This window comes from Erinaceus europaeus, chromosome 5, assembly GCF_950295315.1.
Source record: "Erinaceus europaeus chromosome 5, mEriEur2.1, whole genome shotgun sequence".
Taxonomy (NCBI): Eukaryota; Metazoa; Chordata; class Mammalia; order Eulipotyphla; family Erinaceidae; genus Erinaceus; species Erinaceus europaeus.
Window position 1 is genome coordinate 93,663,675 of NC_080166.1, and position 11,340 is coordinate 93,675,014.

An 11,340-nucleotide genomic window follows, 5' to 3' on the forward strand; every position below is an offset into this window, starting at 1 on the left:
TGATACAGTGAGAAGTGGAGAGAGATAGACCAGAGCACTGCTCAACTCTGGCTTCTGCTGGTCCTGGGGATTGAACTGCAGAACCTCAGGCACGAAGGCCTTTTGCATAACCATTTTGCTATTTCTTCATAGCCCCAGCTTTTTCTTCAAGGTGCTACCTCCCAGGATACTAGAATGACAGTTAGTGGCCATAGAGAATGGTGGTGGAAAATGCTAATTTGCTGGTTGACCAGTTTCTTAACAGAGGTCCTGGGGAATTTGGCTATTAGAATGATTTTAAAAAATAGTTACTTTTTTATATGAGGGAGAAAGAAGGAAGATAGAACCAGAACAGTTCTCTGGCAGATGTGATGCCAGATCCTGAACTCAGGACCTCATGTCTGAGAGTACAACACCTTATCCATTAAAATGGCATTTCATTGACCTTTTAATTTATTATTATTATTATTAGTAGTAGTAGTAGTAAGTAGAACAGAGAAATTGAGAGAGGTCAGGAAGATAGAAGGAGATATAGACACTTGCAGACCTGCTTTATTGCTCATGAATTGGACTCACTGCAGGTGAGTCGGGAGTGGGGGCTCAAACCCGGGTCCTCATGCTTAGTAATATGTGCACTTAAAAGAGAGCATCATTGCAGAGTTCCCTAGCAGTGGTCTTTAAGAAATACCAGGCTTTCCTACCATGGCCCATGCCAGTTGTCCTACCTCTTGTGATATTAGTAAGAATTGAGACTTTATAAGCAGCTGTCTGCTATCTATTTAGATTGAGAGGTAGTGCTCTGCATATACTGAATCAGACTGAAGACTGTTCTGCTCACAGTAGGCTCTAAGTATTTAGAGGTTCACTGACAGATTGGAATATGTCTAGAGAAAGTCCCACAGGGCAAAATGCCCTATGCAAACACTATATGAAAGCCAGCAAAAGTTTATTAGAGTGTTTAGACTTAGAGAAAAAAGCAAGAAAAAATATGGCATATTTTCAAATAATTGAGAAATAACCTTCCTTCCCATTCAAAAGAAGGTCTCAGAGAACCCTGTATAATTACTGCTAAACTGCAAGGTGACTTTGTGTATGCCATATTGAGAGATTTGATCCCATGCTTCTGTAGTATTTCTAATCAAAGTTTTAAAATCAGGATTTAAAATCCTTCTAAACTTTGGCTTATGGTGAACTTCCTGCATCAGAATGTTATCAGAATTTTACCAGTACTCATTTTTTAGAGATTTTTTTTAAAGTTTTTATTTATTACTGAGACTAAAAGTGAGAGAAAGAAAATAAGATCATTACTCTGGTACATGGACTACTGGAGATTGAACTTGGACCCTCATAATTGAGAGTTCATTCTATATCCATTGCATCCCCTCTCAGATTGCATACTTTTTCTTACTTTGTATTTATTCTGCTTTGATAACTTTAATAAAAAGAACAATATTTTTTCTAGACTTCATCTAAAAAATTTTTCCAAAGACTAGTGGTGGAGCATCTGGATGCCTGCACATGTTGTCATGAGCAAGGACCCAAATTAAAGCCCTAGTTCCCACTTTTATGGGAAGGGGCTTCATGAGAGGTGGGGTAGTGTTGCAGGTGTCTTTCTTTTTGTTTGCCTATCTTCTTTCCTTTTTTTCTATCTCCATTAAAAAAAAAGGACACCTAGTGGTGGTGGTGTTGTATTAGATCTCTTGTTCCTATAACAACCCACGTGGAAAAAAAAATTAGAATAAAAAATATCCTTTCAATGTATTGAAGTAAAAAAATATATGTTTACTATTATAGGCTACTCACAAAAGCATTTTAAAAATATTTGAATGATAATCCAGATGTTTGCTGACTAAATGATGAATTTCTTCAAGTGTGCTTTAATGTTGCTTTGGTAACATTTTAGAATATGTATTTTGGGGGGCAGGGTAGGGGGGCACAGGGAAATATCTATATAGCTCTAAGTCTATCAGACAGAAAGACAGATGAAGAAATAGAAGGACAGAAAGTAAGCAACTATAGCTATGAAGCTCTCCTAGTGCCACTGGGGTCAGCTGTCACTAGGTCCCGCACATGGCAAAGTAGGGACCCTCTCAGGTGGGCTTTCCTACTGGCCTTCTAGAACTTTCTAAACTTGACTGCATAGTTAGATTTACAACCAATAATACCTATGACTGTTTGGGATCAGTTTCAGCCTTTACACTTTAAAATGTGCATGCTTGGAACTAGAAAGATAAGCAGAAAAAAATGAAGGAATTCTAAGTGAGTATTAATATCAACAACATATGAGGAAATTTTGTTTTGTTCACATTCATCATTCATTCATTTTGATGGGGGGGTTTCTAGTGTATATCAGGGTCTGTGCTAGAATCTTGGGGAAGGAATCAGTTACTAAGGATGCCACAGTTGCTATCCAGTGATAAATTCCCAGGTGTATGGCCCCAAAGTAGTAGCATGAGGCCAAGAGGTTTTATTTATCTATTTATTTACTTATTTATTCCCATTCTGTTGCCCTTGTTGTTTTATTGTTGTAGTTATTATTGTTATTATTGATGTTGTTGATGCTGAATAATACAGAGAGAAATAGAGAAGGGGAAGACAGAGAGGGGGAGAGAAAGATAGATACCTGCAGACCTGCTTCACTGCTTGTGAAGTACAGGTGGGGAGCCCAGGCCTTGATACTGGATCCTTATACTGGTCCTTGTGTTTTGTGCCACCTGCGCTTAACCCTCTGCACTACTGCCCGACTCCCTCCCCCCCTTTTTTTCTACCAGAGTAGTGATCAACTCTGGCTTATGTTGGTGCAGGGGATTGAACCTGGGACTTTGGAGCCTCAGGCATGACTTTCTGAAGAACAGCATGTGATACAGTACCTTGATCCTGTTGAGAAATTGTGCAGATGTGATTGAACATTGGTAGGGCCCACAAACCACCATATTTCCATGCAAATATTATTATTTACATACCAGTCTTCTGCTTTGTCTTAGAAATGACTAAAGGTCTCCCCACCAGGTTATCCCCTCAGGGTATTGCTGATTCCCCCCAGTTAAAACCATCACAACAGTTGCTAAGGATGCTTCCACCTTCCCAACATGCCTTTTGCCTCTCTCTACCCCCTTTCCTAGCCATCTACATTCCTAGCCGACTTGCCACTTCCGGTTTTACCCTATAAAGCCACTTCTGTTTCTGGTTTCTCTCTCTTCCTTGCTCTCTTCTCTTTTCTCTCCTGCATCGCGACCTGGAGAAGGGCTGGTGTGCAGAGCGGGAGGCAGCCATTGTGGTTTGGTGCCACGTGGCCTAACCTGCTGTGCTCATACCTGACTCTGGAGTGTTCCCGCATCAATAATGAATTGTATTACCACACCGCCATGAATCTCTAGATCCTCTCTCCCAACCACAATGCTAGCCTGGCAGATCCCAATTACAAAAGTTAGCAGAATTATTAATTATTAATTATTAAGGTTAATGTTTTGTCCTCCTTAAACATCTGGGTCTCAATGTCAAGCAATAGCAGCATCACTTGTAAAGACTGATCTGACAGCTAGCATCCATTCTTGCTTCCAAGAGCAGCAGAAATCCTGTGGCTACTGTACTGCACTGGAGGTAGCCTGTATTTTCAAGAACTGAGGTTCATTTGGTCAGGGTGTGCAATGACAGTTGTCTGGACACTGGAGAACATGCACAGAGTGCTGCTGTGTCCAAAAGTGCTTCTCCATAGCTCTGAGGGAAGGGTTGAGAACTTGTCTAGGAGAACTGTGACTTATGTTCACCCTGAACAGTTCCATGTAGTGCCATTTTTTTTTCACCATTTTCTGCTAAAAGAAAACATTAAGCACACATTTTCATCAAACTAGTGAAGGATCAGAGTTGGAACACAGTAAGTAAAAAAACAGACTTGGTTTGGACATATAAGCTTAATATTGATTTATTTTTGTGCACAGACATAATGGAATTTTATATTTTATCATTGAAACTTGAATCACACATTGTATTGTTTCTACTTCAGTGGGAAAATCACACACTTCCTCACAGTTATGTTCTAATCTCTAAGGTGATGAATGATTTGTATGTGTGACTCAGTGGGCCTGTTGTGCCCATCCAGCCAGTGCTACTGGCACATTTCATCATATCTCTATTTTAGTTACTAATGATAGAGATTACTCACAATTACAACATACTTTCAACAGACTTGCTTTCCAAAAATATTGCAGATAAGGAAACCGAGCACTGAGTATTTGAATAACTGGCCTGCAATTACACAGCCAGGTTGTGAACCTAAGCAACCTAGAACCAAAGCTTGGTGCTCTTAATACTGTCAGCCACAATTAAAAACAGCATTTCTGTCAGTCGCTAAGTGCCTGAGAATTTTACAGACATTGCCACAAGGGGGCACCCTTATTAAAAACTTTAATGTATATTTATGTATGTACTAGTTAGTGGTCTAACAAAAATCTAGTTGGAAGTGACAGAGCACACATTAATAAATGATGCAATATCTGAAGTAAATATACTTAATGGATTCCTCTTCCTTCTATTCTTCTATCTTTTCCTCCTCTTCCTCCTCCTTATCCTCTTCCTCATCTTCCAATTAAATGTTTATAAAATTAAAATGCTTCCAAACAATAAGTGACTGAATGGTAATGGCTGAAAAAAGCTGTTTACCAAAAGATCTTGCTTTGAAATCAAACTAATGGGAATTAACTCTAGTTTTGTTCAAGTTTTGGTGAACAGCAAGGTATTATTTATGAGATACGGTTTTTCTGGGGTTTTGACGTATAGTTAAAAGAAAAAGTAGATAAGGTGAGGGTTAATGTGTAAAAAGAGACATAACATTAAAAGAAAGAAAGTAGTATCTTTTTTTTTAAAATTACCTTTATTGGATAATTAAAAAATATTAAAAACTATTTATTCCCTTTTGTTCCTCTTGTTTTATTGCTATAATTGTTATTAATGTCATCATTGTTGCATAGGACAGAGAGAAATGGAGAGAGGAGGGGAAGACAAAGAAGGGGAACGAAAGACACCTGCAGACCTTCTTCACCGCTTGTGAAGCGATACCACCTGTGCTTAACCCGCTGCACTACTGCCCGACTCCCTTACTGAATAATTTTATCCAATATTGTGGATACTGTATTGTGGATACAGTACAAATCCACTCATAAGTGGATAGATGGCCAGAAATAGAGGGAAGGGTGAGATAGACAGATAGAGATAGATAGATAGATAGAGAGAGAGAGAGAGAGAGAGAGAGAGAGAGAAAGGGAAACCTGTAGCCTTGCTTCACTACTTGCAAAGTTTTCCCCCTTCAGGTGGAGACCAGGGGATTGAACCTGAATCCTTGCTCATGGTAACATGTGCATTTAGCCAGGTGTGCCACTACCCAGACCCTATCTTTAAATTTTTTTCCCTAAATTTCATTTTTTGTTTATTTACTGCCTCAAGACTGTTCCATTGTCAGGGTCAGAGACACAAGATACCTGAAAAATTACACAGAAAAATGAGTTTTTAATCTGACTGAGAGCCTAGAGGTGACTTTCCCTGAAGGCCATAAGAATAGTATTGCTGTATCATAAAGTATTTCCATTTTTATTTGTTTAAGGACTCTCCATACAGTCTCCCAAAGGGGCTGTGGCATTCTGTATATAAACAAGAAGTCAGAGGAGAGGGAAATAAAAAACTCCATACCATTTACAATTGAAACAAACAAAATAAAATAGCTGGGGGTGAATCTCACAAAGAAGTTGCAGGATCTTTACAAAGAAAACTATTGGAAGGAAGCTTTGGTGTTATGCTATCTATCTCTAGAGTCTGACTTTCATTCCCTGTGAGAATATCTCTTTAATTCTCAGTCTCTCTATCTGAAAAAGTCACATTGGTGTAGTGAAGCCCCTGCAACAGCAACAACAAAAACAAAAGCAAAACTTGTGAAAGGGGCTGACAGATAACAAAAGTTTAAAAATCACCAATTTGGGGAGTCAGGCGGTAGCACAGCGGGTTAAGCACAGGTGGCGCAAAGCAAGGACCAGCTTAAGGATCCTGGTTTGAGCTCCTGGCTCCCCACCTGCAGGGGAGTCGCTTCACAAGTGGTGGAGCAGATCTGCAGGTGTCTGTCTTTCTCTCCCCCTCTGTCTTCCCTGCCTCTCTCCATTTCTCTCTGTCCTATCCAACAACAGTGACATCAATAATAACTACAACAATAAAACAACAAGGGTGACAAAAGGGAATAAATAAATATTAAAAAGATAATCACCAATTTGGTATCTTAGATTATCTAGTTTTTTCCTCATTGAAGGGGGAGGGGTTATAGAAAGGGTATGCTTGTTATAGTCATGGTCCCTTTGGAATATAACTAAAATAGGCCTACTAACTATCTACAAAACGGAGACCCCCAACTCCTCATCTGCACTATTCCAGCCTTTAGGTTCATGATTAGTCAACTTGTTTGGCTTTATATGTTAACTCCTTTTTGTAGCCACCAGGTTCCAGATGCTACTGTGAGGACAACCAGACTTCCTTGAGCAGACGACCTCACCATTATGTCCTGGAGTTTCCTGCTTCCCTAGAACCCTGCCCCACTAGGGAAAGAGAGACAGGCTGGGAGTATGGATCGACCTGTCAATGCCCACATTCAGTGGGGAAGCAATTCCAGAAGCCAGGCCTTCCACCTTCTGCATCCCATAATGGCCCTGGGTCCATACTCCCAGAGGGATAAAGAATAGGAAAGCTATCAGGGGAAGGCATGGGATACGGAGTTCTGGTGGTGGGAATTGTGTGGAGTTGTACCCCTCTTATCCTATAATTTTTATCAGTGTTTCCTTTTTATAAATAAAAATATTAAAAAGGTCATGTTTCTACAGCAGTGGGAGAAGAGTTGGAAAACTGTATTATTATTTTATATTTTTTATCTTTATTTGTCGGGACTGGGAGGTTGAACCTGAGTCCTTGTGCTCTGTAGTGTGTGTGCTTAACCAGGCATGCCACCATCCATTCCCTAGTTGGGAAACTTCAGAATTAAGGGAATGCTGTAGAATTTCTGGGTCCCCACATAGGTGTAAGAAATATCATTAAAAGCGTCATAAATAGGAAAGCATAGAAGGTAAACTTGGAGCCAAGTGTGCCACAGGAGTTCATTGTTTCTTCATTGAATTGTGGGAGATTGGCTTGTCTGGTGAGACAGTGAATGGCAGAATTCCTTCTTGGTGATGAATTACCACTTGCTTAAGGAATGCTTCTTTGCACAAGTCTTGGCAATGAAGGTAGACATACAATAGGAAGGTCTGTTGCTAAGGGCTGCCCAGGCACCCTCCCCTCCAAAGCCATCACAGCTGTGACAGACTGATGCTGGGAAGTCAATGACATCCTAGACAGATGATCAGGAATCAAGTTTTTCTGCAATGGAAGCTTGAGGATTTAGCAGACAAGAGCATTTTTCTAGCTGACATTTTCCATTACAAGTCTTCATAACATCTTTGAAAATGCTCCAAGTTTGTAGAGGCAACTGGCTCACTGTGAAAGCAGCAGCAATGTGCCTCTGAAACCCTGTCTGTCCCAGTACCGTCTGGTTCTAGGTTTCCTGCAAACAAAGGCTTTCATAAAGTTCTTCCCAGCCTCCCTGGAGCTTTCCTTTTTACTTGCATGCTGAACAATAATCTTAGCTCTGGGAAGTGATCTGGCTGAGGCAGGAATTGGCTCTGCTGCCTAAGCTTCTATGCTCCAGGGACTTATGCTCTCCCAGTGCAATGTTGTGAGATGTGGACTGAATATAGAAAAAGGACAACTTACATATTAGGCCACTTGGTTATAAGGTTCAGGTGTTACATGATAAACAGTTTTGAAAAAGCAAAGTTACTCACCTGCAAATTAACTGCTCTAGTTATGCTAATGTGTCTAATGCCTTTTAGAGGAATGGTGTTTTTATACCTCTAGGTCAGCAACACTGCAATTAGAGTTTCAGATTTGGGAATACACCAAGAAGGGCCAGGCTGGGCCATTAACCAACTTAGACTCTAACCTCTCTACACCTTTGATTCATCATTTTAAAGTTAAAAATATATTAAAAAAACAGTTAAAAATATCAACCAGATAATTGATACCTGCCCTCTAACTGTTAACAAGCTGTTTTTCAGCACCTTCCCACAGATTTGTGCTGGTGTATCAGGTGCAGGAAAGGAGGACGTATAGAAGACATTTCCCACAGACCCAGTGGCATTATTTCTCACACACACAGTGAGAGGCTTTGTGCACATCTGGTAGTGACTAACCAAAGTCAGTTCTGTACAAAGTCCTCTGATATAACAGGCATTTTCTTCTGAGCACTGAATGGATGAATGAATGAATGCATGAATAGGAAGAACAACTTTGTACATGTTAAGCAGGCTCTAACTACAGAATGGTACGTAAATGTATCTTATTACTGAAGACTTTACTCAAAATAATAACCTTGATGCTACTTATTTATTTGTTTGTTTATTTACTTATCATCACTGGGCCTTCACTGTTCCAGGATTACTTTTTTTTTCAGGGAGACAGGGAGAGAGAGAGAGAGAGAGAGAGAGAGAGAGAGAGAGACCATAGCATCAGAGCTTCCTCCAATGAGGTGGCAGCCAGGTTGGAAGCTGAGTTTCATACATAGCAAAGCAGCGCAGTATCCAACTAAACTATTTCTCCAGCCCATAAACTTAATGCCTTTTAATTTTGTCTTGTTTCTTAAAGCATCTTTAACTTGCCCTTATATCAATATGTAGGAATATTGAATCATTATCTACCTAGACTCTGAGTTAACAAGTAAGGCATTATGGATCTGTTTTCATTCTGCTTGAACATACTGACACTGTGTCTTAACTGACACCCATTCACCTCAGGGGCAGGCCTGGATGGCAGCCTTGAGCAATCAGGTGCCTGCCCACCTTCCCTGAAATAATTTAATGTCTGAGATAAGGAATAAAATTTCTCTTTCAACGAACTTTCCCAACAATCTCAGGAACAAGCAACCCCTACTGACAAGTATTTTGGAATTTTCATTCTTCATCCTTAGGTCTCAAAAAATACACACATTGATCTATCTATCCATCATTCATCAGTTAATGACATTTCATAACACCAACTCCTGTAGTTGCAGGGTTGCAAAGGTGACTGCACAGTCTCTGACCTCAAGAATTTTTTAAATTTTTAAAAATTTATTTATTGGATAGAGACAGCCAGAGGGGGAAATAGAAAGACAGAGAGGCACATGCAACACTGCTTCACCATTTGTGAAGCTTTCCCCCTGCAGGTGGGCACCAGGGGCTTGAGCCTGGGTCCTTGCACATTGTAACATGTGCACTCAACTAGTTGTGCCACCACCCAGCCCCTGACCCTAAGAATTCATCCTTGAATTTGGGGAAACAATAATGGAAATACCTCAAAAAATACTTATATTAGTCAGGACTCTCAGTTTGCTCAGACAGAAACTCAGCTTCTAATAGATAGCTAGTCATGAGGGTTGGTATTAGACTGAGAAGAGAAGGAGAGCAAGCTGACATTCAGTCTTTTTTTAATTTAACTTAAACGGTTAATTATGATATATAAAAATACCCTAGAAATACTGGACTGCCATCCTGGAAAAAAAATCTATATGCTACAGCTAAAGAACTAGCGTTTTTATACATGAAGTTACATGCTTTCTTCTTGATCCCAAACACCCATTTAGACTGTATGTACACATGTAATTACACTCATCCCTGGTCACTCATTTGTATTTCTTTATTATTCTTTAGTGTTTGAATCATTAGACCCTTGTATTAGAAGAAGGTCAAACTGGAAGTAGGAAGACTAGTTGACAAATGATGACAATACTATCTTCAAGAAAAGCTGACAGTAAAGCAGATGGAGAATCAAGAATAGTAGTGAGATATTTTGGTCATAGTGGCAGAACTTGGTCACTGAGAATTACATATTTTTACTTCTTCAAAGGTATTTTTGGAAGAATCTAGATTATTTCCTTTATGTACTTATACTGTTCATAGAAATATTTTAAACATTATATACTTTTTTCCCCTTCAAGAAATAAAGGTCCTAGAGAAAATAAGTCCAGACAGCATCTGGCTAAGCATTCTTCAAAAGGTATAGCTATCTAGGCCCTGGTCAAGTAGACCTGTTGGGGGAGGTGTAGGGAGAAATGCTTAAAGTAGAGAAGCAAAGTAAGATACGGCGACTCAAATGTTAAGCACAGAGACAAAGCCTTAAAAGCCTTTTGTCTAATTTCATTTCCAACTTGAAATTTCTTTCTCATTTTTAGAGTCCACCTCAATGTTTATAGTCATTTTTGTTCCTTCAAAGCAAATTCACTCACATATACATTCAGGAACCCTCTGGTGCATGATACCAGTCAAAATTCCAAGGGAGGGTATCTGTCAGGGGCACACCAGATTAAGCACACACATAACCATACACAAGGGCCCAGTTTAAGGCCCACCCTCACCAACCACCACCTCCCTCCCCAGACACACACACACACACACACACACACACACACACATACACACACACACACACACACACACACACACTTGCAGGGGGGTGAGGGGGAGCTTCAGGAGCAGTGAAGGTGTGTCTCTTTCTTCCTCTTTATCCTTTACTCCCCTATGAATTTCTATCTGTCCTAGCAAAAAAAAAAAAAAAAAAAAAACACAACAAAACAAAAACAAAAAAAAAATGGCTGCTAGAATTGGTGGATTCTTTGTGTAGTCACCTACCCTAGTGATAAACCTGCCGGCAAAACACAAACAAACCAAGAGAGAATATATCATAAAGAAAAACAGTATATGTGTTATGTAGAGGAAAGTCCTGGGACCCAGATCAAGTAAGAACAGAGAAATAGATTCTGGACATCAAAGAAAGGGAATGCCAACATCTGTAGATTCAACAGCCTTGGGAGAAGTGTCAAGGTGTAGGTACAGTGGGCCAAAGCATCTACAGGGCCAAAGGAAGCAGAAATGGGTGAAGATACTGATAGTACCGGAAGATAATATCTCAGTTCTGAAAAAAAAAGCAGAGTCTGTGATACTTTCTGAAGGAGTCCCAACAGAATTAACATGTAAAAATCATCGTTATTGCCAGCATCATTCTGACATTTGTTGGTCAGAAGTATCTTCAGAAAAACAACAAAAAACACTTGGCCTTTTAAACTTGAAGACTGCTACTTCAGAAAAGTCCTGGGAAATGGGGTAATGGCCCCAAGTACTTTAGGAAAAAAAAGTACTATCACTGAGTGTCAGTTTAAATTTTTTTAAACATTGTTTTCTTTATTGGGGGATTAATGTTTTAAATTGACCAGTAAATATAATAGTTTGTACATATGTATCATTCCTCAGTTTGACGCATAGC